At 41.8% G+C, this 21,271-nt stretch overlaps 2 long non-coding RNA genes across 2 annotated transcripts in view; one reads left to right on the top strand and one right to left on the bottom strand.

The window, feature by feature from the left end:
• Window positions 1–14,966, bottom strand: part of LOC134758613 (uncharacterized) — a 78,154-nt gene extending 63,188 nt beyond the window's left edge. Inside the window, exons 1-2 of the long non-coding RNA XR_010133997.1 lie at window positions 14,773–14,966; window positions 11,007–11,087 (exon numbers count right to left, since the gene is read on the bottom strand). This is a non-coding gene — a long non-coding RNA (uncharacterized lncRNA). The remainder of the gene's footprint in view (window positions 1–11,006; window positions 11,088–14,772) is intronic.
• On the top strand, window positions 13,691–20,254 carry LOC115931209 (uncharacterized). Its single transcript, XR_004067743.3, has 3 exons — window positions 13,691–14,009; window positions 14,386–14,491; window positions 20,108–20,254. It is a non-coding gene; the product is annotated as an uncharacterized lncRNA (long non-coding RNA).
• Window positions 20,255–21,271: the final 1,017 nt, after the last annotated feature.

Below are 21,271 nucleotides of genomic sequence, written 5' to 3'. Positions count from 1 at the left end.
TAGCTCCAAGAGTTTGATTATTTTAATTTTTAGCTTCCACAAATAAATGAGAACATGTGAAGTTTGTCTTTTTGTGCTTGGCTTATTTTGCTTAAAATGATGAACTCCAGTTTCATCCATGTTGTTGCAAATGACAGGATTTCATTCTTCTTATGGTTGACTAGAACCCCATTGTGCATAGTTACCAAATTTTCTTTATCCATTCATCTGTTGTTGGACACTTGTGTTGCTTCCATTGTGTAACTATTGTGAGCAGAGCTGTAGCAAACATTGTAGTGCAGGCACCTTTTCAATACACTAATTTCCTTTCTTTTGTGTACATACCTAGGAGTGGGATTGCAGGATTGTATGGTAACTCTATTTTTAATTTTTTGAGGAACTGTCAAACTGTTGTCCATAGTGATTCTACTAATTTACATTCTAACCCACAGTGTACAAGGGTTCTCTTTGCTTCACATCCTTGCCAGCATTTGTAATAGCCTGACTGACTTTTGGATAAAAACCATTTTATCTGGGGTGAGGTGATATCTCATTGTAGTTTTGATTTGTATTTCTCTGACAATCAATGATATTGAGGACCTTTTCATATACCTGTTTGCCATTTTTATGTCTTCTTTTGAGAAATGCCTATTCAGATCTTTTGCCCATGTTTAAATCAGATTATTAGATTTGTCCCTAGAGAGTTATTTGTGCTCTTTATATATTCTGTCAGATGGGTAGTTTTCAAATATTTTCTCTCAGTCTATGGGTTTTGTCTTCACTTTGTTGATTGTTTCCTTTGTTGTGCAGGAGATTTTTAACTCGATGTGATCATTTGTCCATTTTTGCTTTGGTTGCCTGTGCTTTTGAGGTATTAGTCAATAAATCTTCAACCAGTCCAATGTCTGAGAGCATTTCCCCAATGTTTTCTTTTAGTATCTTCATAGTTTGAGGTCTTACATTTAAGTCTTTAATCCATTTTGATTTGAGTTTTCTATATGGTGAGAGAAAGGGGTCTAGTTTTATTCTTCTGCACACGAATATCCAGTTTTCCCAGCACCACTTATTGAAAATGGTGTTCTTTCCCTAATGTATGATCTTGGCACCTTTGTCAAAATTGAGTTCACTGCAGATGTATAGATTTATCTCTGGGTTCTCTATTCTGTTCCACTGATCTATGTGTCTGTTTTTATACCAGAACCATGCCGTTTTGATTACTAAAGCTCTGTAGTATAACTTAAAGTCAAATAATGTGATTCCTCCAGTTTTGTTCTTTTTACTTAATAAATCTTTGCTATTCTTGGTCTTTTGTGGTTCCACATAGATTTTAGGACTTTTTTTCCTATTTCTGTGAAAAATGTCATTGGTATTTTGATAAGGATTGAATTGAATCTGTATATTACTTTAGATAGTATGGACATTTTAACAATATTTATTCTCCTAATCCATGAACGTGAAACATCTTTCCAGTATTTTGTGTCTTCTCCAATTTATTGCATCAGCGTTTTATAGTTTTCATTGTAGAAATCATTCACTTCTGTGGTTAATTCCTTGGTATTTTATTTTATTTGTAGTTATTGTCTGGTTTGGTGTTGATGAAATTCACCAGCTCTTGTTTTTCTGGAAAGTCTTCAATTCTTCTTCATATTTAACTAATATTTTCCCTGGATATGGTATTCCAGAATAAAAGTATTTTTCCTTCTGCACTGTAGACATGTCATACCATTCTCCTGGTCTGTAAGCTTTCTATACTGAAAAGTCAGTTCCTAGATGTATTTGAGCTTCATGGTATGTTATTTGTTTCTTGTCTCTTGCTGCTTTTAGGATCCTTTATTTTGACCTTCGGAAGTTTATTAAATGCCTTGAGGTAGTCTTATTTGGGCTAAATCTGATTGGTGTTCTATAACCTTGTACTTGAATATTGATATAGGTTTGGAAAATTCTATGTTATTACACCTTTGAATAAACTTTCTACTCCTATCTCTTTCTCTACCACCTCTTTAAAGCCAATAACTTTTAGAGTAGCCCATTTGAGGCTATTTTCTAGATCCTGTAGGCATGCTTCTTTGTTTCTTATAATTTTTCCTTTTGTCCCCGATATGGTTAGGCTTTGCATCCCCACCAAAATCTCATCTTGAATTGTAATCCCCACATGTCAAGAGAGAGACAAGGTGGAGGTAATTGAATCATGGGGGCAGATTCCCCCATGCTGTTCTCATGATAGTGAGTGAGTTCTCATGAGATCTGATGGTTTTATAAGGGGCTCTTCCCCCTTTGCTTGACTCTTCTCCTTCCTGCCACCTTGTGAAGAAGGTGCCTTGCTTCCCCTTCCTCCATGATTGTGAGTTTCCTGAGGCCTCCCCAGCTATGTTGAACTGTGAGTCAATTAAACCTATTTTCTTTATAAATTACTGAGTCTCAGGCAGCTCTTTACAGCAGTATGAAAATGGAGTAAACTATCTCCTCTGTTTTCAAATAGCCTGTCTTCAAGCTCACTAATTCTTTTTCCTGCTTAATCAATGTGCTATTGGAAAACTCTGATGCATTCGTCAGTAGGTCAATTGCATTTTTCAACTCCAGAATTTCTGCTTGTTTTTATTTCAATCTCTTTGTTAAATTTATTTGACAGAATTCTGAATTCCTTCTCTGTGTTATTCTCAATTTTTTTGAGTTTTTTTCAACACAGCTATTTTGAATTCTCTGTCTGAAAGGTGACATATCTACGTTTCTCCAGAATTGATCTCTGGTGCCTTATTTAGTTCATTTGCTGAGGTAATGTTTTCCTGGATGATGTTGATGCTTGTGGATGGATGTTCATTTGTGTCTGGGCATTAAAGAGTTAGTTATTTTTTGTACTGCTCACAGTCTGAGCTTATTTGTACCCATCCTTTTTGGGAAGGCTTTCCAGGTATTAAAAAAGACTTAGGTGTTGTGATCTAAGCTGTATTGGCTTTAGGGGGCACCCAAGGCCAGTAATCCCGTGGTTCTTGTAGACTCATAGAGATACCACCTTGATGGTCTTAAATGATATCCGGAATAAATCACTGGATTACCAGAAAGAGACTCATGTTTTCTTCGCTTACTTTCTCTCAAACAAATGAAGTCTCTCTCTCTCTCTCTCTACTCTGAACCACCTGGAGCTAGGAATGGGGCGACACAAGCACCACTGTGGCCACGAGCATCAGAGTGCTCTCGATCAGACCTGAAACCAGCACAGGACTGAGCCTGGCTCATGGCCTGCTATAAACACTACCTGGCTACTTCCAATGTTTTCTCAAGGCCTTGGGGCTCTATAACCAGCAGGTGAGAAAGCCAGCCACGCCTGTGTCCTTCCCTTCAGGGCACAGACTTCCCACAGGCCCCTGCCAAGTCCAGAGGTGCCATTCAGTAGCCAGGGACTAGAGTAAAGTCCTTAGAAGTCTACCTGGTGTTCTATTGTACTGTGGCTTTGCTGGCATTCAAACCACGAGATGCAGTTCTATCCCCTCTTCCCCCCATTTTCCACAGGCAGAGTAGCCTCAATCTGTGACCACTACCACCATGGCCCACAGGGAGTATTCCAGGATACTGAAAGTATTTCCTTAAGGCCAAAGGGCTTTTTAGTTACCTCGCGGTAAATGCTGCCTAGGATAGGACTCATTTTTCAGGGCAGTGGACTCTCGTTTGGCCCAGGATAGATCCAGAAATGCCATCAAAGAGCCAAAGCCTGGACTCAAATACCCCAAGGACCTGCTTGGTTCTCTAGCCCCCTGTGGCTAAACCGGTGACAAAGTCCCCTTTACTTTTCCCTCTGCTTTTCTCAAGTAGAAAGGGTTTTTCTCCATAGCCCCTATAGCTGGGATGGTGCCGAGTTTCACCTGAAGGTAGCCAGTCTCAGAGTCTCACTGAAGGGCCACGGGATACTACCTGGGTATTTCTCCTAGTTATTCAGGGTCCAAGGGCTCTTTAGTTAGCAGGTGATGAATCCTGCCAGGACTGGGTAATTTCCTTCAAGGCAGCAGGTTTCCTTCTGGCCTAGGGTGTGTCTAGAATTGTCATTTTGGAACTAGGGCCTGGAAAGGGGGCCTCACGGCTCTGACTGATGGCCTATCTTACTGTGACTGAGGTGGTATCCAAGATGTAAGACAGAGTTCTCTTTACTCTCTTCAATCCACAAGCAGAAGGAAGCAGTCTGTTTTGGAGCCATGAGCTGTGCAGCCTAAGGTTGGGGGGGTGATGTAAGCACTCCCTTGGCCACCCCAGATGATGTCTCAGTATGTCATATGCCCTCCAAGTTCCCTGGTTCTGAGCCCAGTTCAGCACTAGGACCCACCTAGGAGTTGCAGTCTTTGCAGTCTATACTGCCTTACAAGTTTTTATAGGATCCCAGAGCACTTTAGCCTACCATGGCGACATTTGCCAGAACTCAAGTTCCAACAGCTGGCATCTGTTATTCCCTTCTAGCTAGGGCTGATTTATCTGCTTCCTTTGTGGAAAGGTGTTAGCTGAGTTCAGTCCAGTTTTGCTTTCTGCTGTGTCAGGACAGCACTGAGTTCAATATAACGTCTCACAATTGCTGTGCTATCCTTCTTACAGCACACAGATTCTCTCTTCGCACCACATGGCCACTGCCAAGGGACTGGAGAGAGTAAATATCAGGGATTTAAGACTTTCTTTCCTACCTTCTTCAGTGTCTCTTTTATTAATGTGAGGTTAAAACCAGGTATTGTGGGTGCTCACTTGATTTTGGTTCTTATAAAGGTGGTTTGTTTTGTATAGATGTGAAACTGGTGGAGGCAGCGGAGAAAATTAGTAGAGCCCTTTATTTGGCCATCTTACTCTTCCCCTCAGTTTCTAGTTTAGATGGCATGCATGGAACTGCTTTTTGGTAATGTATTTGAGCAGAGACTAAAACACATATAAGTAGAGATTGTCCTCCCCCCGCAGAAAAAACTTACATTTTATCCCATTGTGGATTTTTATGACTAAAATAATCTTAGTATAGATCAGTATACTTTTAAAAACACTGGTAACTGTTCGTTGTAGTCAATACCTAGGGAGATATAACAAACAGAGATGATCTGTGTCCTCAGCAAACCTTAAAATTTACACTGTGAGTCCACATAAACACTTTCAATTAATTTGAACTATGCATTTATTTATTCATCACTTGCATGTATCGAATAAATGCTCTATATATTCTGCAGCACTGGTACTTTAAGGACTGATTGATACTGTTGTTAATATAAAAATAAATTCCTCTGCTTTCATGGAACTTACTTTCTGGTAGAAGAAGGCAAAATAGTCATATAAGGATATTAATGAAATAAAAGTGCAAAGAGCTATGAAGTAAATAAAAAAGCTATGAAGTATATAGTAGAATAAAGAATATAAATCCTTTGGGTATGTACCCAGTAATGGGAATGCTGGGTCAAATGGTATTTCTGGTTCTAGATCCTTGAGGAATCACGACACTGTCTTCCATAATGGTTGAATTAATTTACACCCCACTAACAGTGTAAAGGCATTCCTGTTTCTCCACATCCTCTCCAGCATCTATTGTTTCCTCACTTTTTAATTATCACCATTCTAACTGGCATGAGATGGTATCTCATTGTGGTTTTGATTTGCATTTCTCTAATGACCAGTGATGATGAGCTTTTTTTTCATACGTTTGTTGGCTGCATAAATGTCTTCTTTTGAGAAGTGTCTGTTCATATCTTTGGTGCACTTTTTGATGGGGTTGTTTTTTTTCTTGTAAATTTGTTTAAGTTCTTTGTAGAGTTGAGATATTTGCCCTTGGTCAGATGGATAGATTGCAAAAGTTTTCTCCCATTCTGTAGGTTGCCTGTTCACTCTGATGATAGTTTCATTTGCTGTGCAGAAACTCTTTAGTTTAATTAGATCCCATTTGTCAATTTTGGCTTTTGTTGTCATTGCTTTTGGTGTATTAGTCATGAAGTCTTTGCCCATGCCTATGTCCTGAATGGTATCGCCTAGGTTTTCTTCTAGGGTTTTTATGGTTTTAGGTCTTATGTTTAAGTCTTTAATCCATCTAGAGTTATTTTTTTGTATAAGGTGTAAGGAAGGAATCCAGTTTCAGCTTTCTGCATATATCTAGCCAGTTGTCCCAACACCATTTGTTAAATATGGAATCCTTTCCCCATTGCTTGTTCTTGTCAGGTTTGTCAAAGATCGGGTAGTTGTTGATGTGTGGTGTTATTTCTGAGGGCTCTGTTTTGTTCCATTGGTCTGTATGCCTGTTTTGGTACCAGTACCATGCTGTTTTGGTTACTGTAGCCTTGTAGTATAGTTTGAAGTCAGGTAGCATGATGCCTCCAGCTTTGTTCTTTTTGCATAGGATTGTCTTGGCTATGTGGGCTCTTTTTTGGTTCCATGTGAAATTTAAGGTAGTTTTTTTTTTCTTCAAATTCTGTGAAGAAAGTCAGTGGCAGCTTGATGGGGATAGCATTGGATCTATAAATTACTTTGGGAAGTATGGCCATTTTCATGATCTTGATTTTTCCTATCTATGAGCATGGAATGTTTTTCCATTTGTTTGTGTCCTCTCTTATTTCCTTGAGCAGTGGTTTGTAGTTCTCCTTGAAGAGGTCCTTCGCATCCCTTGTAAGTTGTGTTCCTAGGTATTTTTTTCTCTTTGTAGCAGTTGTAAATGGGAGTTCACTCATGATTTGGCTCTCTGTTTGTCTGTTATTGGTGTATAAGAATGCTTGTGATTTTTGCACATTGATTTTGTATCCTGAGATTTTGCTGAAGTTGCTTATCAAACTTAAGGAGATTTTGGGCTGAGACGATGGAGTTTTCTAAATATACAATCGTATCATCTGCAAACAGAGACAATTTAAATTCCTCTTTTCCTAATTGAATACCTTTTATTTCTTTTTCTTGCCTGATTGCCCTGGCCAGAACTTCCACTACTATGTTGAATAGGTGTGGAGAGAGAGGGCATCCTTGTTTTGTGCCTGTTTTCAAAGGGAATGCTTCCAGTTTTTGCCCATTCAGTATGATATTGGCTGTGAGTTTTTCATTAATAGCTCTTATTATTTTGAGATATGTTCCATCAATATGTCGTTTATTGAGAGTTTTCAGCATGAATTGTTGAATTTTGTTGAAGGCCTTTTCTCCATCTATTGAGATAATCAGGTGGTTTTCGTCATTGGTTCTGATGATGTGATGGATTACGTTTATTGATTTGCATATGTTGAACCAGCCTTGCATACTAGGGATGAAGCTGACTTGATCATGGTGGATAAACTTTTTGATGTGCTGCTGGATTCAGCTTGCCAGTATTTTATTGAGGATTTTCACATCGATGTTCATCAGGGATATTGGCCTGAAATTTTCTTTTTTTGTTGTGTCTCTGCCAGGTTTTGGTATCAGGATGATGCTGGCCTCGTAAAATGAGTTAGGGAGGATTCCCTCTTTTTCTATTGTTTGCAATAGTTTCAGAAGGAATGGTACCACCTCCTCTTTGTACCTCTGGTAGAATTCGGCTGTGTATCCATCTGGTCCTGGACTTTTTTAGTTAGTAGGCTATTAATTACTGCCTCAATTTCAGAACTTGTTATTGGTCTATTCAGGGATTTGACTTCTTCCTGGTTTAGTCTTGGGAGGGTGTATGTGTCCAGGAATTTATCCATTTCTTCTAGATTTTCTAGTGTATTTACATAGAGGTGTTTATAGTATTCTCTGATGGTAGTTTGTATTTCTGTGGGATCAGTGGTGATAACACTTTTATCATTTTTTGTGTGTATTTGATTCTTCTCTTTTTTCTTATTAGTCTGGCTAGTGGTCTATTTATGTCGTTGATCTTTTCAAAAACCCAGCTCCTGGATTCATTGATTTTTTGAAGGCTTTTTTGTGTCTCTATCTCCTTCAGTTCTGCTCTGACTTTAGTTATTTCTTGTCTTCTGCTAGCTTTTGAATTTGTTTGCTCTTGCTTCTCTAGTTCTTTTAATTGTGATGTTAGGGTGTCGATTTTAGATCTTTCCTGCTTTCTCTTGTGGGCATTTAGTGCTATAAATTTTCCTCTACACACTGCTTTAAATGTGTCCCAGATATTCTGGTACATTGTGTCTTTGTTCTCATTGGTCTCAAAGAACATCTGCCTTCATTTCATTATTTACCCAGTAGTCATTCAGGCATAGGTTGTTCAGTTTCCATGTAGTTATGTGGTTTTGAGTGAGTTTCTTAATATCGAGTTCTAATTTGTGGTCTGAGAGACTGTTTGTTGTGATTTTTGATCTTTCTCAGTTGCTGAAGAGTGTTTTACTTCCAATTATGTGGTCGATTTTAGAATAAGTGCTATGTGGTGCTGAGAAGAATGTATATTCTGTTGATTTGGGGTGTAGAGTTCTGTAGATTTCTATTAAGTCTGCTTGGTCCAGCGCTGAGATCAAGTTCTGGATATGCTTGTTAATTTTCTGTCTCATTGATCTGTCTAATATTGACAGTGGGGTATTAAAGTCTCCCACTATTACAGTGTGGGAGTCTAAGTCTCTTTGTAGGTCTCTAAGAACTTGCTTTATGAATCTGGGTGCTCCTATATTGGGTGCATATATATTTAGGATAGTTAGTTCTTATTGTTGCATTGATCCCTTTACCATTACATGATGCCCTTCTTTGTCTCTTTTGACCTTTGTTGGTTTAAAGTCTGTTTTGTTAGAGATTAGGATTTCAACTCCTGTTTTTTTGTTTTTTGTTTTTTGTTTTTTTTTGCTTTCCATTTGCTTGGTAAACATTCCTCCATCCCTTTATTTTGAGCCTATGTGTGTCTTTGCACATGAGATGGGTCTCCTGAATACAGCACACTGATGGGTCTTGACTCTTTATCCAATTTGCCAGTCTGTGTCTTTTAATTGGGGCATTTAGCCCATTTACATTTAAGGTTAATATTGTTATGTGTGAATTCGATCTGCCATTATGATGCTAGCTGGTTATTTTGCCCGTTAGTTGATGCAGTTTTTTCATAGTGTCGATGGTCTTTACATTTTGGCATGATTTTGCAGTGGCTGGTACCAGTTGTTCCTTTCCATGTTTAGTGCTTCCTTCAGGAGCTCTTGTAAGGCAGGCCTGGTGGTGACAAAACCTCTCAGCATTTGCTTGTCTGTAAAGGATTTTATTTCTCCTTTGCTTATGAAGCTTAGTTTGGCTGGATATGAAATTCTGGGTAGAAAATTCTTTTCTTTAAGAATGTTGAATATTGGCCCCTACTCTCTTCTGGCTCATAGGGTTTCTGCAGAGAGATCTGCTGTTAGTCTAATGGGCTTCCCTTTGTGGGTAACTTGACCTTTTTCTCTGGCTGCCCTTAACATGTTTTCCTTCATTTCAACCTTGGTGAATGTAATGATTATGTGTCTTGGAGTTGCTCTTTTCGAGGAGTGTCTTTGTGGTGTTCTCTGTATTTCCTGAATTTGAATGTTGGCCTGTCTTGCTAGGTTGGGGAAGTTCTCCTGGATAATATCCTGAAGAGTGTTTTCCAACTTGGTTCCATTCTCCTCATCACTTTCAGAAACACCAATCAAACATGGATTTGGTCTTTTCACATAGTCCCATATTTCTTGCAGGCTTTGTGCATTTCTTTTCACTCTTTTTTCTCTAATCTTTTCTTTTTGCTTTATTTCATTGAGTTCATCTTCAATCTCTGATATTATTTCTTCCTCTTGATCGATTTGGCTATTGATACTGGTGTATGCTTCACGAAGTTCTCATGCTGTGTTTTTCAGCTCCATCAGGTCATTTATGTTCTTTTCTAAACTGGTTATTCTAGTTAGCAATTCATCTAGCCTTTTTTCAAGGTTCTTAGCTTCGTCGAATTGGGTTAGAACATGCTCCTTTAGCTCGGAGGAGTTTGTTATTACCTACTTCTGAAGACTACTTCTGTCAATTCATCACTCATTCTCCAACCAGTTTTGTTCCCTTGCTGGTGAGGAGTTGTGATCCTTTGCAGGAGAAGAGGTTTTCTGGTTTTTAGAACTTTCAGCCTTTTTGTGCTGGTTTCTCCCCATCTTCATTGATTTATCTACCTTTGGTCTTTGATGTTGGTAACCTTCAGATGGAGTCTCTGAGTGGATGCCCTTTTTGTTGATGTTGATACACTTCCTTTCCGTTCGTTAGTTTTCCTTCTAACAGTCAGGCCCCTCTGCTGCAGGTCTGTTGGAGCTTGTTGGAGGTCCACTCCAGACCCTGTTTGCCTGGCTATCACCAGTGGAGGCTGAAGAACAGCAAAGACTGCTGCCTGTTCCTTCCTCTGGAAGCTTTGTCCCAGAGGGGCACCCACCAGATGGCAGCCGGAGCTCTCCTGTATGAGGTGTCTGTCAGCCCCTACGGGGAGGTGTCTCCCAGTCAGAATGCACAGGGGAGAGGGACCCACTTGAGGAGGCAGTGTGTCCCTTATCAGAGCTTGAAGGCTGTGCTGGGAGATCCGCTGCTCTCTTCAGAGCTGTCAGGCAGGGACGTTTAAGTCTGCTGAAGCTGTGCCCACAGCCGCCCCTTCACCCAAGTGTCTGTCCCAAGGACTTATAGATGCCTTTTTTTTCAGAGATGTCCAAAGAGGAGGAATCTAGAGAATGCCATAGTCTTAAATAGCATTTTCAGGGTGGACATTGTGCAGTAGCTGAAATTTAGGCAAAAGCTTAGAGGAAGTAAGGGAATTGGTCCTAAGCTATTTAGTGGAAGAATGTTCCAGACAGAGAAACATGTGCAAAGTCCCTAGGTAAAAGCTGCCTGGCATGTTCCAAGAATGAGGAAGAGACTGGCATAGCTGGAGGGGAGTGAGTGAGGGCCAGGGAAGTGGAACACGCAGGTGAAGAGGCAGCTGAGTAGCAGATCACCATGGAGGAAACAGGGGCCCACTGCAGGGCTGTGAGGAGTGATGTGATCTGACTGATTATTTTACAGTGCCCTTCTAGCTGCCCTGTAGAAGGTCAAAGGAAGAACTGGGAAGGACCATTGTGGGCTGTTGGAACAATCCTGGCAAGAGACAATGGTGGCTCCGGCTGGCATGGGAGGGTGTGGGAGGGGCTTACCTGATGCTCTGTGACGGTTTATATCTCTCTCATGAGGGTGTGTGCATTTCCTCAACACCTGGCAGCAGCGGAATGTTGGATCTATTTAAGAAAAATATTAACAGCATGATTACTACAGGTGTTATGTTATTATTCCAACAATAACCAGTACCCTAATTCTCTTATTCCAGCTCAGTGTCCAACAATTCTGTCCAGTTCTGACACTAGCCGGAGTTAGCGCTGACCCCAGGGGTTAAGGGCTCAGTTCCCCAAGACCACCTCCACTTCAGATGCAGGCCAGAAATGGGGTCCTCAGGCTATTTACGCTTCTGCCTAGCTCACTAAAAATGTGAGGGTTGGTAGTTTGTTTCAAACTATGACTCCACCACTCCTGTCCCCAGGTTTGAGAATTTTCTAGAATGGCTCATTCCTCAGGAAAGCGCTTTACTTACAGTCACAGTTTATCTTAAAGGATACAGTTTAACAGCAGCCAAATGGAAGAGATGTACAGGGTAAGGGGTGGGGTGGGGATGGAGGTTCCCTGTCTTCTCTGGGGGCACTAGCACCTCAATGTATTCACCATCCTGGAAGCTCAGCCTCGTTGTTTCAGGGGTTTTACTGAAGTTTCATTACATAGGCATGATTGATGGCAGTTGGTGGTGATTGGACTCAGTCTCCAGCCCTTGTCCCCTCCCTGCAGATCAGGGGGTAGGGCTGAGAGTTCAGCCCCTCTATTCATGTGGTTGGTTGCCCTGGCCACCAGCTCCCATCTAGAAGCTATGTAAGGGCCATCTAGAGTCACCTCTTAGCATTAACTCAGGTAAGATCCAAAGGGGCTATTTATGAATAATGAAAGAAACTCCTATCACTCAGGAAATTCCAAGAATTTCAGGTGCCTTTTTGCCAGGAATCAAGGGCAAAGACCAAATAGATAAACATTTTGACCCTAACTTTTGAGACAGGGTCATGCCAGAGCTCAAGCGATCCTCCTGCTTCAGCCTCCCAAGTAGCTGGGACTAAGGTGCATGCACTCATACCCGGGTAATTTTTTTTTTTCATTTTTTGTAGAGATGGGGTCTCCCTTTGTTGTCCAGGCTGGTCTTAAATTCCTGGCATCAAGGGTTCCTCCAGCATCAGCTTCCCAAACTGTTACAATTACAGGTGTGAGCCACTGCATCTGGCCCAAATATATATTTTTGATGATAACACAATGGGAGTATCAAAAATTCAGATGGGAGAGCAGAGTCCACTGTTCAGAAGAACAGGCAGATCAGTGAAGTCCAAGTGTCTGAAAACCAACCCAGGCAGGGAAGAGTAGGTGGGCAGTTGGAGGGCCAAGAAAACTAGCAGCCTGATGTGGCTGATGAAGGATGGAAGTGGATGTGGGCTTTCAGCCATGAGCAGTTGGCAATAACTTAGAAGTGGAGCCTGGGTGCGGAGAAGGAGCAAGTAGATTTGCAATTTTTCAACTTCTCTTAGGTTTCAGGAGTTCATGAGTGTAAATAAGTTCATGAATGTCCAGGCATATTCACATGCATAGCTCCATGTCTCGAAATCTTCACTTGCTTGACAAGATCTTAATCCCATGTTTCTCTTGTCTCCTTAAATTCCTCCTCAGCTATTTCTGGGTGTCCTTGGAATGGTGATGTCTCAACATGGGCTTGGGAACACGTTTGCTCCTCTTCTTTCCACTTGAGTCCAGGGTCCTTGCCATGGCCTCTGCACTTGGTGCTCTTTGAAAGACATGATTCCTGTGCACCCAACAGACCCCTGTGAAACAGGAATAAAAATGTCTCATGGGATGTCAGTGAAGATTCAATAAGATAGTGTTTATAAAGCACTGAAGATTAAATAAGAATGTTTGATTCCTACTAAAAGCTCAATTAATGGCTAGTGTTATTATTATTACTGTTCTTATTGTTAGGCACGGTTTTGAATTCCTCACCATCCTAATTGCCACTTAAAATGAACAACTGTCTTTGTGGATACAATTTCAGAGACAGCATGGGGACTAACTTTTCCAAACATGAACCTAGTGCCTCCCACAGTGGTAGAAATTAAAATCCTGTGTGAAAACACAAATATACTTGGCAGAGTTACTGGTTGTCAAGAAAGCTCTTTAGTTTCCTTTCTGTGTGAAGAAGCAAGCAGGGCTCAAGAGGCCCTACCAAGGCCATGGAGAACGGTAAGTGCTGCTCACAGCCACCCAGTCTGCGTTCTCCTTTCTAAAGGAGGTCTAAAGAGGTGGGAGTAAATCAGTTCAGTTTGTAAACACTCACTCACACACACACACACACACACACACACACACACACGAAAATATGCAAGACGGAATCCCAGGGCCACTTTGGGGTGAGACCTTCCCTATGAGCAGGAAGGATGTTGAGGAACTAGAGCAGAGGCCAGGCGGGAAGAAGAACCAACAAGGTCACGCAGAGCTTGCCAGGCTCTGCGACAGGCTTGGAAGTTGGAGCCCGGGCCCTGGGTTCTCTCAGCTTCCAGCTCAGGAGGCGGAGTGGGAGGAGCGGGCCTGGCGGCCGTGGGGGCGGGGCTGCTCCACTAACGGTTACTGGTCGCTGCTGCCGCCGCGCTCCTCCCCTGGCTGCGGCAGAGGCGCGCGCCTGCGTCCTGAGGATCCCGCCGTCGGGCCGCCGGGAACCTCGCAGAGCGGCGGGGTGGCGCTGGCGAGGCGCGGGTGTTGGGGGTTCGCTCGAGCCTCACGACGCCCGCGACTGGGGACTCGGAACCTGGGCCAGGCTGGGACGAGGCCGCGCGGGAGGGCGCGCTGGGCGGACGCTGGGGCCGCGGAGCCCAACCGCCCTTGTCCTGGACGCCCCTTCGCGGTCCGCACTGGCGGGTGCCCTCTCCTGAGGGGAACTGAGGCGGGGCGCCTGCCACCATTCGTGATTTTCCGTGACTCACCCTCTCAACAGTGTGTCCCGTCAGCCCCCGCTTTCTGGAATTAAGATGATTTTCCATGGGCATTATAGTCAGAGGAGGTTTTCTGTGAGACATCTGGAAAAGGTGACTCAATGATTACTCATATTGTTCTATTATGTTATACATTTAATTGGAATACTGGTGAATAGCTTTTATATCTTGGAATGTTTTCCCATTTTTGAATCAGAAATTTAGGACCAAGAATCTTGTGTCACAGAACCTATTACTTTGAGGAGTGAACTTATATTAACGGTGCTAAACCGTACATGAACGACTTGCTAGATGAAAACTTTGGAAAATAGGAACATTTCATGTCATCACATGTATCCTCCAACATTGGGGAAAGTTCAACAGTTGCCTTAAGGCGGGGGTTTAATTGAGGACATTTACTAAAAAGTTACTTATTCTTTTTGAAATTCTCTTCTGATAAACATCTTCCCGGGATAATGAACATCTCCAGGATGTGAGAGCCGAGCGCGTGTCCGCGGAGTGCTTGAGCAACGCAGAATGGCTTCGGTGCTGCGTTCCTTAGACCCCGTGCAGACCCTGCTGAGCCCTCAGCATCTGTGAGTGAGTCCCTCAGCGTCACCTTGGCCTCCCGTGTAGCTAGATCAGTCTTCCGACCCCTTGTTCTACTTGCACAGATTTCTGATTAACCTCTTCTGCTCCTCCAGAGATGAGTCAGGGCTCCGTATCAGCCCCCCAAGGCATTTGCTGGCTTCTGACATTTACTTGGAGGACTTTAGGCTGCGAAAGGGCAAAGTTTGCCGTTCTCATCTCTTTTTTTGGTGCCTGCCCCCGGGTCTTGACCTTTCTCTGGAGTCTTCTCTCCTGGTTCTTTACCCACCTCTTTGGTTTCTCCTGTGGTTCTTTGTCAAAGTGTCCCCTAGATGTCACACTCTGAGGCTCAGTTGTGGCTGAGTCTTGCATTGGAAGTGTTTTTGCAGGTGTCTCTGCGAAGCGTGGATATGGGATGGTGAAAGTGGCAGTGTGCGTAGAGTGTTTGGGATTAGATGGGCAGGTGGAAGGGCGTCCAGGTAGGACCCCTTTGTCCTGGTGTGAGGTAATGAGGTTCTAGAGTGTGCTGTCAAGGTGAAACTAAAAGGAAAGGATAGACAGCAGACTTTGTAAAAGACGAAATTATGGTAGTTTGGTAACAAATGGATGCAGGGACTGGTGGATGGGTGTAGAAGAAGGCAGAAAATCTTGCCAAGGACATTGCAAGTCCTGAATCAGACCAGGAAAATTAAGGTTCAATTAACAGAAATAAGTCCAGAGGGGGAGCTAATTTTGGAGGAAGTGTGGTGATAAATTTGCTTTTCTATATGGTCCAGCTGGTGGAGAGACATCAAGAAGCACTTAGAGAAATGCAGGAAATAGAGAGGTGGGTGACCTAAGTCCTACTTCCTATCCTGTCTATGTATATATAACAAAGGCCAAATGAATTCATGTGTTGAGGTCTGCTTTCATATTTCTAATAGCAATGGCATAAAATGAATTCTAGCCAATTCTAAAGTCACTAGTAGATAGTAATATTCACTAAGTAGCCACAAATCCAGGGCTCTAACTCAAGGGAGAGAGATCAGGACTGGAGATAGAATTTTCACAAGTAACTGATGCATGGCACTTTTCTGTATTTTGGTAAATGTATTGAGAAGATGATTGCAGTTAAGCAGCTAACTGTTCCAGATACTATCCGAGACGTGAATGATTTGTCCTGGAGTAGGTGTGCTGTGTCACTGTAGCATATCTACTACAACAGACATGATATGTTTCCATACATTATCTCATTTAACACTCAGAAGAACTTCAGGAGTAGTTATTACTAGTCCATTTTGCAGAAGCTTACAGATAAGATTCAGAGATGAAGCATCAGGTCTATCTGATTTAAACCCAGGTCTATCTGATTTCAAAGTCTATGGACTTTTTGTTATTTCATACCATAATCTGTCAGGGTGTGAGTGGGGGATAAAAGAAAGTTAAACAAAACTCTTGGAAACAGAGAGGAAGGGCTTAAACCATTAAAATTGACTTCAGAAGTCAAGAATGAAGCTCGGGCAGAAAACAAGTAGAGGGCATGGTTCTGTCCCGATTTACAGAGGATGGGTTTGTGACCTTTCTGATGCATTAACTTAGTAATGCTAAGGTGTGCCATCCAAAACGATCACCTGTATATAAGCCACTCTTTCACAGAGGTGGGTTTTTCTTTTCTTTTTTAATTCCCATGCTGCTGAAAACCTTTTAGATTTGAATTATTGGGAAGAATATCTCAGGGTAGGCAGGAAGCCAAAGGGGTTGAGAGCTGCTTGTCACTTGCTGGTTTTGCTTGGTATGGGCTCGGTCAGCAGTAGGGACTTCCTTAGTCCTCAGTCTTTCTAGGTTAACTACCACCCTCTTGGTCCTTGTTTCTGTTTTGCTTTTCCTGGCTTGGACATGGAATTTGTAAGTGCTACACATTATTTCCTGTCCCATGACCATACTGAAGCTATAAATTATAGTTTTGTTTCTTCCTGATCCTTTTCCTTCAACACCAAATGTGTTTGTGCCTCAAACCAGGAAGTTGGAAATGTTATTTAACTTTCCTGCATTTTAGTTGGTCACAAATCTCTCCCCTTACACACACGCCCCCAACTTTTGAGGAGTCTTGAGAATCTCCTTAATGTCCTTGACAGTTGATCAATGAAAGACATGTAGGGAGATCCAGATTGCAATTAATATTGTATGATTTGCTTAAGAATTTGAAGAGTTGTTGCTTCGTAGTAAATGAAGATGAGCATATTGAGGTTTATAAGGGAGGCTGAGGTTCACTTGGCCAGAGATTCAGATGTTCACTTTATTTTATAATCATCCTTTTTAAAAAACAAAATAGACTGACATGGGCAACTTTCTCAAGATTTCATATGGCACATTGCATGTAGGGATAAACAGTACCAACATTACTTTGCTTGGAGTGCTTTAGGATCCAGGAATGGGGAAGCCTAAGCAAAACCCCCAAATCTTGGCAAGCTCAGGAGGAGGGAGCAGATAGCACTGCTGGGGTGATCTGTGCTGCTTGAATGCTCTTTTGGAGAATCACTTCCCTGTAGATAGGCCACAGATTACAGTTTACCAAAAGCATTGACTGTCAGACCCACATAGCTGGTTTCCATTAACATGGTTTTGCTCTGGGTCTTCTTCAAGTCCTCTTTTTTTGTTTGTTTGTTTTTTCTTTTTTCTTTTTTTTTTTTTTTTGAGACGGAGTTTTGCTCTTGTTGCTCAGGCTGGAGTGCAATGGCGTGATCTCGGCTCACTGCAACCTCTGCTTTCAGGGTTCAAGCGATTCTTCTGCCTCAGCCTCCCGAGTACCTGGGATTACAGGCGCCTGCCAGCACGCCTGGCTAATTTTGTATTTTTAGTAGAGATGGGATTTCACCACGTTGGCCAGGCTGGTCTCGTACTCCTGACCACAGGTCATCCACCTGCCTCGGCCTCCCAAAGTGCTGGGATTACAGGCATGAACCACCATGTCCGGCCTCAAATCCTCTTTTAAACGTGGAAACTTCTTTTCTCACCCTCTTCCTGCCTCCCTTCCTTTCACTATACCTTAGCTATACTGAATTGGACATATAATTCTTAGCTCATGCATGGCTTTCTTTTAATAATTAATTAGCTAAACAATAGCATGGTCATATATGATGATATCACCCAACCAGAGAATAACAACATTGTCCGTATTTACCTCTGCACATTTTCTCTGCAGCCTGTATGCCTGTCTCTCTTACCTCTTTGTGCTGATTGTTCTGTTGCCTTTTTTGTAGTTTTCATAGTTTTGTCAGTGTGCATGTATTTATATATTTATGTATGTATGTATATGTGTTGTTTGTGTATATATGTTCACATGTATGTGTAGCCTAAATATAGCACCTAAACAATATTCTATTTACTTTTAGTCATTTATGAAATTCATAAGAAGCTTATTATTCTGGATAGAGCAACTTGGAGCTAGCTTATTTCACTCAGTAGTGTGTTATTAATATCCAACTGTGTGTACAGTTTAATTTGTTTTTCCTTGCTGCCTATTATTCCACTTGATTATGTCACATAATTTGGGTCGTTTGTAAATTTTTGTTGTGAGCAACAGTCCTCATATGAATCTTCTTATCCATGTTTGTGAAGCACCGGTGCAAGGCATCAACTAGTTCTAAGAGGCTTGCTTTAAAATTGAGTGGGAATATGTACATGAAAATGAGAACTGGCCAGGAGCGGTGGCTTATGCCTGTAATCCCAGCACTTTGGGAGGCCAAGGCAGGTGGATCATGAGGTCAGGAGATCAAGACAATCCTGGCCAACATGGTGAAACCCTGTCTCTACTAAAAATACAAAAACTAGCTGGGCGTGGTAGCAGACACCTGTAATCCCAGCTACTTGGGAGGCTGAGGCAGGAGAATTGCTTGAACCTAGGAAATGGAGGTTGCAGTGAGCCAAGATTGCACCACTGCACTCCAGCCTGGTGATAGAGCAAGACTCCATCTCAAAAAAAAAAAAAAAAAAAAGTGAGAACTGTAGCAGCGTGCTCAGATGTGTGATTCAGAAGTGAAGCTAGAATGAAGATGATGTACAGAAAGCAAGGAGGCCAGATGGGAAATTGTTATAAAGCCAGGAGATGTTGAGAGTTAGTATGATTGGAAATGGAGAAGAGCAAGTTAGATTTGAGGGAGATTGGAGGATGGACATGCTGGGGCCTAGAGGTTAATGGCACATGTGACTGAGAGAGAGAGACAGACCGACATTTTCCCCATGCTTTCCAGCTGAAGTGCCTAGGTAGATGGTGATACTATTAAATGAGCTACAGAATAGAGATGAGAGATAAGTATTGGAAGGGAAGCCAACCTTGGAGGGGATTAGTGTGAGTTGGGTGGTAGTTGGAAATGTAGAATTTTTGGAATGGTGAAGGTTGTCCTTTACACCCTGTCAAGGAAGTGTAGGTTAGAAAGGTGGTCCTTCAGGTGAGATTTTGAGTCATGTTCTGCAGACTGTTGACCTGTAAGAGGTCAGCCCATAGGAACACACAGGAATGGACACTGATGGGGAGAAGGCTGATCTGGCTTATTGACCATAGTTTTCAAAAAAGGCACTCGATTGCCTGCTCCTGTGCATCACAGTGACACATGTGGTACCCTGCCTTTATGTGAAACGGAAAAATCTCCAAAGGAAAGCAGACATCAAGGTCTTTTTCTGGAAAGTCATTTCAGGGAAGTTATAGACCAAAGCAGCTCAGAGATGGGAAGCCTCATTTGTCCCTTTCTTCCACATTACTCCCCTTTTTAAATAGCCACCTCTGTGGCAGTGTATTCCGAAGTATACATCTAGTAATGCCTTCCTACAGGATGATCTTTGAAAATAAATTAAAAAAAAGCTGCTAAAATGTGGGAAATACTATTTAGTATAATCCTTTCCAAGAAAGTTGCTATACATATTAATATGTTAAATGTCCTAAAAACTAAATTATTCCACCACTTTTTTTGTTTTCTAATATCTGTAGAGGTCTCAGAGAAAGCTCTGTTATGAGTGATATACTTTAGAAATGGAAAGAATGGTTTGTTTATGTTAATTATCCTGATTCATCATTAAAATTTAAATTATGTTAAAAATGTGTATTTTTATCTATTTGTAATTATTTAAGAAAAAATCTTTGATCTTTCCATTAAAAAATATTTTTGGACGGGCTGGGCGCGGTGACTCATGCCTGTAATCCCAGCACTTTGGGAGGCCGAGGCGGGCGGATCACGAAGTCAGGAGATCGAGACCATCCTGGCTAACAGGGTGAAACCCCGTCTCTACTAAAAATACAAAAAATAGCCAGGCGTGGTGGCGGGCGCCTGTAGTCCCAGCTACTCAGGAGGCTGAGGCAGGAGAATGGCGTGAACCCGGGAGGCGGAGCTTGCAGTGAGCTGAGATTGCGCCACTGCACTCCAGCCTGGACGACAGAGCAAGACTCCGTCTCAAAAAAAAAAAAAAAAAAAAAAATTTGGACTAAATTTCTGTTCTCTGGAATATTTGCTTCTCCTGAGCAAGTTTCTTCCCAGTAAGAACAGTTAATAAGCATTACTTCTTGAGTGAAAAGAATTTTGAGGTAAAGTTTTGAATCGACAGTATTACGGACAATATTATTTTTTATACATTTTCCTTTCTTTTTCTTTCAGTTATCTGGATTAGAGATCTGATTTCCAAAAGTTGTCATGTTTTTGTAAACCTTCAACCAAAAGGCTTAAAAGGAGAAGGTATGATTTTAACTTTACCAGGAGTATATGCTGTATTTACTTGCATAAAGACAGAAAACAGCCCTCGTTTCTCTGTGTCACTTGTCGTTTATAAGCTTTGGCTGGAGGGGAGCAATGTCAAGGTGCATGGCAGCTGGTGTTAGAGCGGCTGTTCATTGAGCTATCCCAGAATGCAGGGATGTATTTAGTTTGTCATGACTGGGTCAGGTGGAGCAGGCATGCTTCTCAGAACTTGATGAAAGTTTGGAATACACAGAAACTGAGCTCACCATCTGCCAGAGATATGTCTACCTTATCTCTGATTTTTATGCCCCTTCAACATGTCTAAAACTCTTTGATATCAGAGAGGCCAATGGAATCAATGTGTAATTCCTCACTGTTATTTATGGACTACTGAGGACAGCCACAAGCTTTTCTAGGATCCTGGTGCTCTGCTTAAAAATAAAAAAAAATTAATATGATTTAAAATATAGGCAACAACAACAGTGGCCTTTGGGCCCTCCCATAAGTACAGATAACAAGTAGTTGGGTGGAGTGACCATAATAAATACCCATCTCACTAAGCCTTAGTATTCATCTTGCTACACTTTGACACAGAAGTTCTAGCATCTCATACTTATTTACTATAGGCCTCCTTTAAGTCCAGCTTTCAATTAGTCAACATAGAAGACTATGAATGCTCTTTCCAGACACTTAAACCAACATATTAAGTTATAAATGCTTCAGGAGTATACCCATGGTAATGAATATTACCATATTTAGTCCTATATTACATCTTCTTTTGTCTAAAAGCCATAGAATGCACATCCATAGTTGTTCCTCGGACTTATGCCAAGAAAAATGTCAAGACCTACAGCTCTCTTAGTACATGAGCCATATTCCTCAGTGCATGTTCTCTACTTCTCCTTCTCTGCGAAGCTGGATCTCAATCTCCTATGCTCTAGAGGAAGTGAAAGATGCTGGCAAACATGCGAATAACTTACCCAGTTGAAGCCAACGAAAAGACTTACGTATAGAGTTGCTGATTGTCTCAAATCAGGGTGGGGGGTATGAAATTCTTACACCCAAAAGTAATGTTCAGTGTTT

This window comes from Gorilla gorilla, chromosome 1 (assembly GCF_029281585.2).
Source record: "Gorilla gorilla gorilla isolate KB3781 chromosome 1, NHGRI_mGorGor1-v2.1_pri, whole genome shotgun sequence".
Lineage (NCBI taxonomy): Eukaryota > Metazoa > Chordata > Mammalia > Primates > Hominidae > Gorilla > Gorilla gorilla.
Note: the sequence above shows the minus strand (reverse complement) of the source record. Positions and strands in the feature narration are given on the sequence as shown.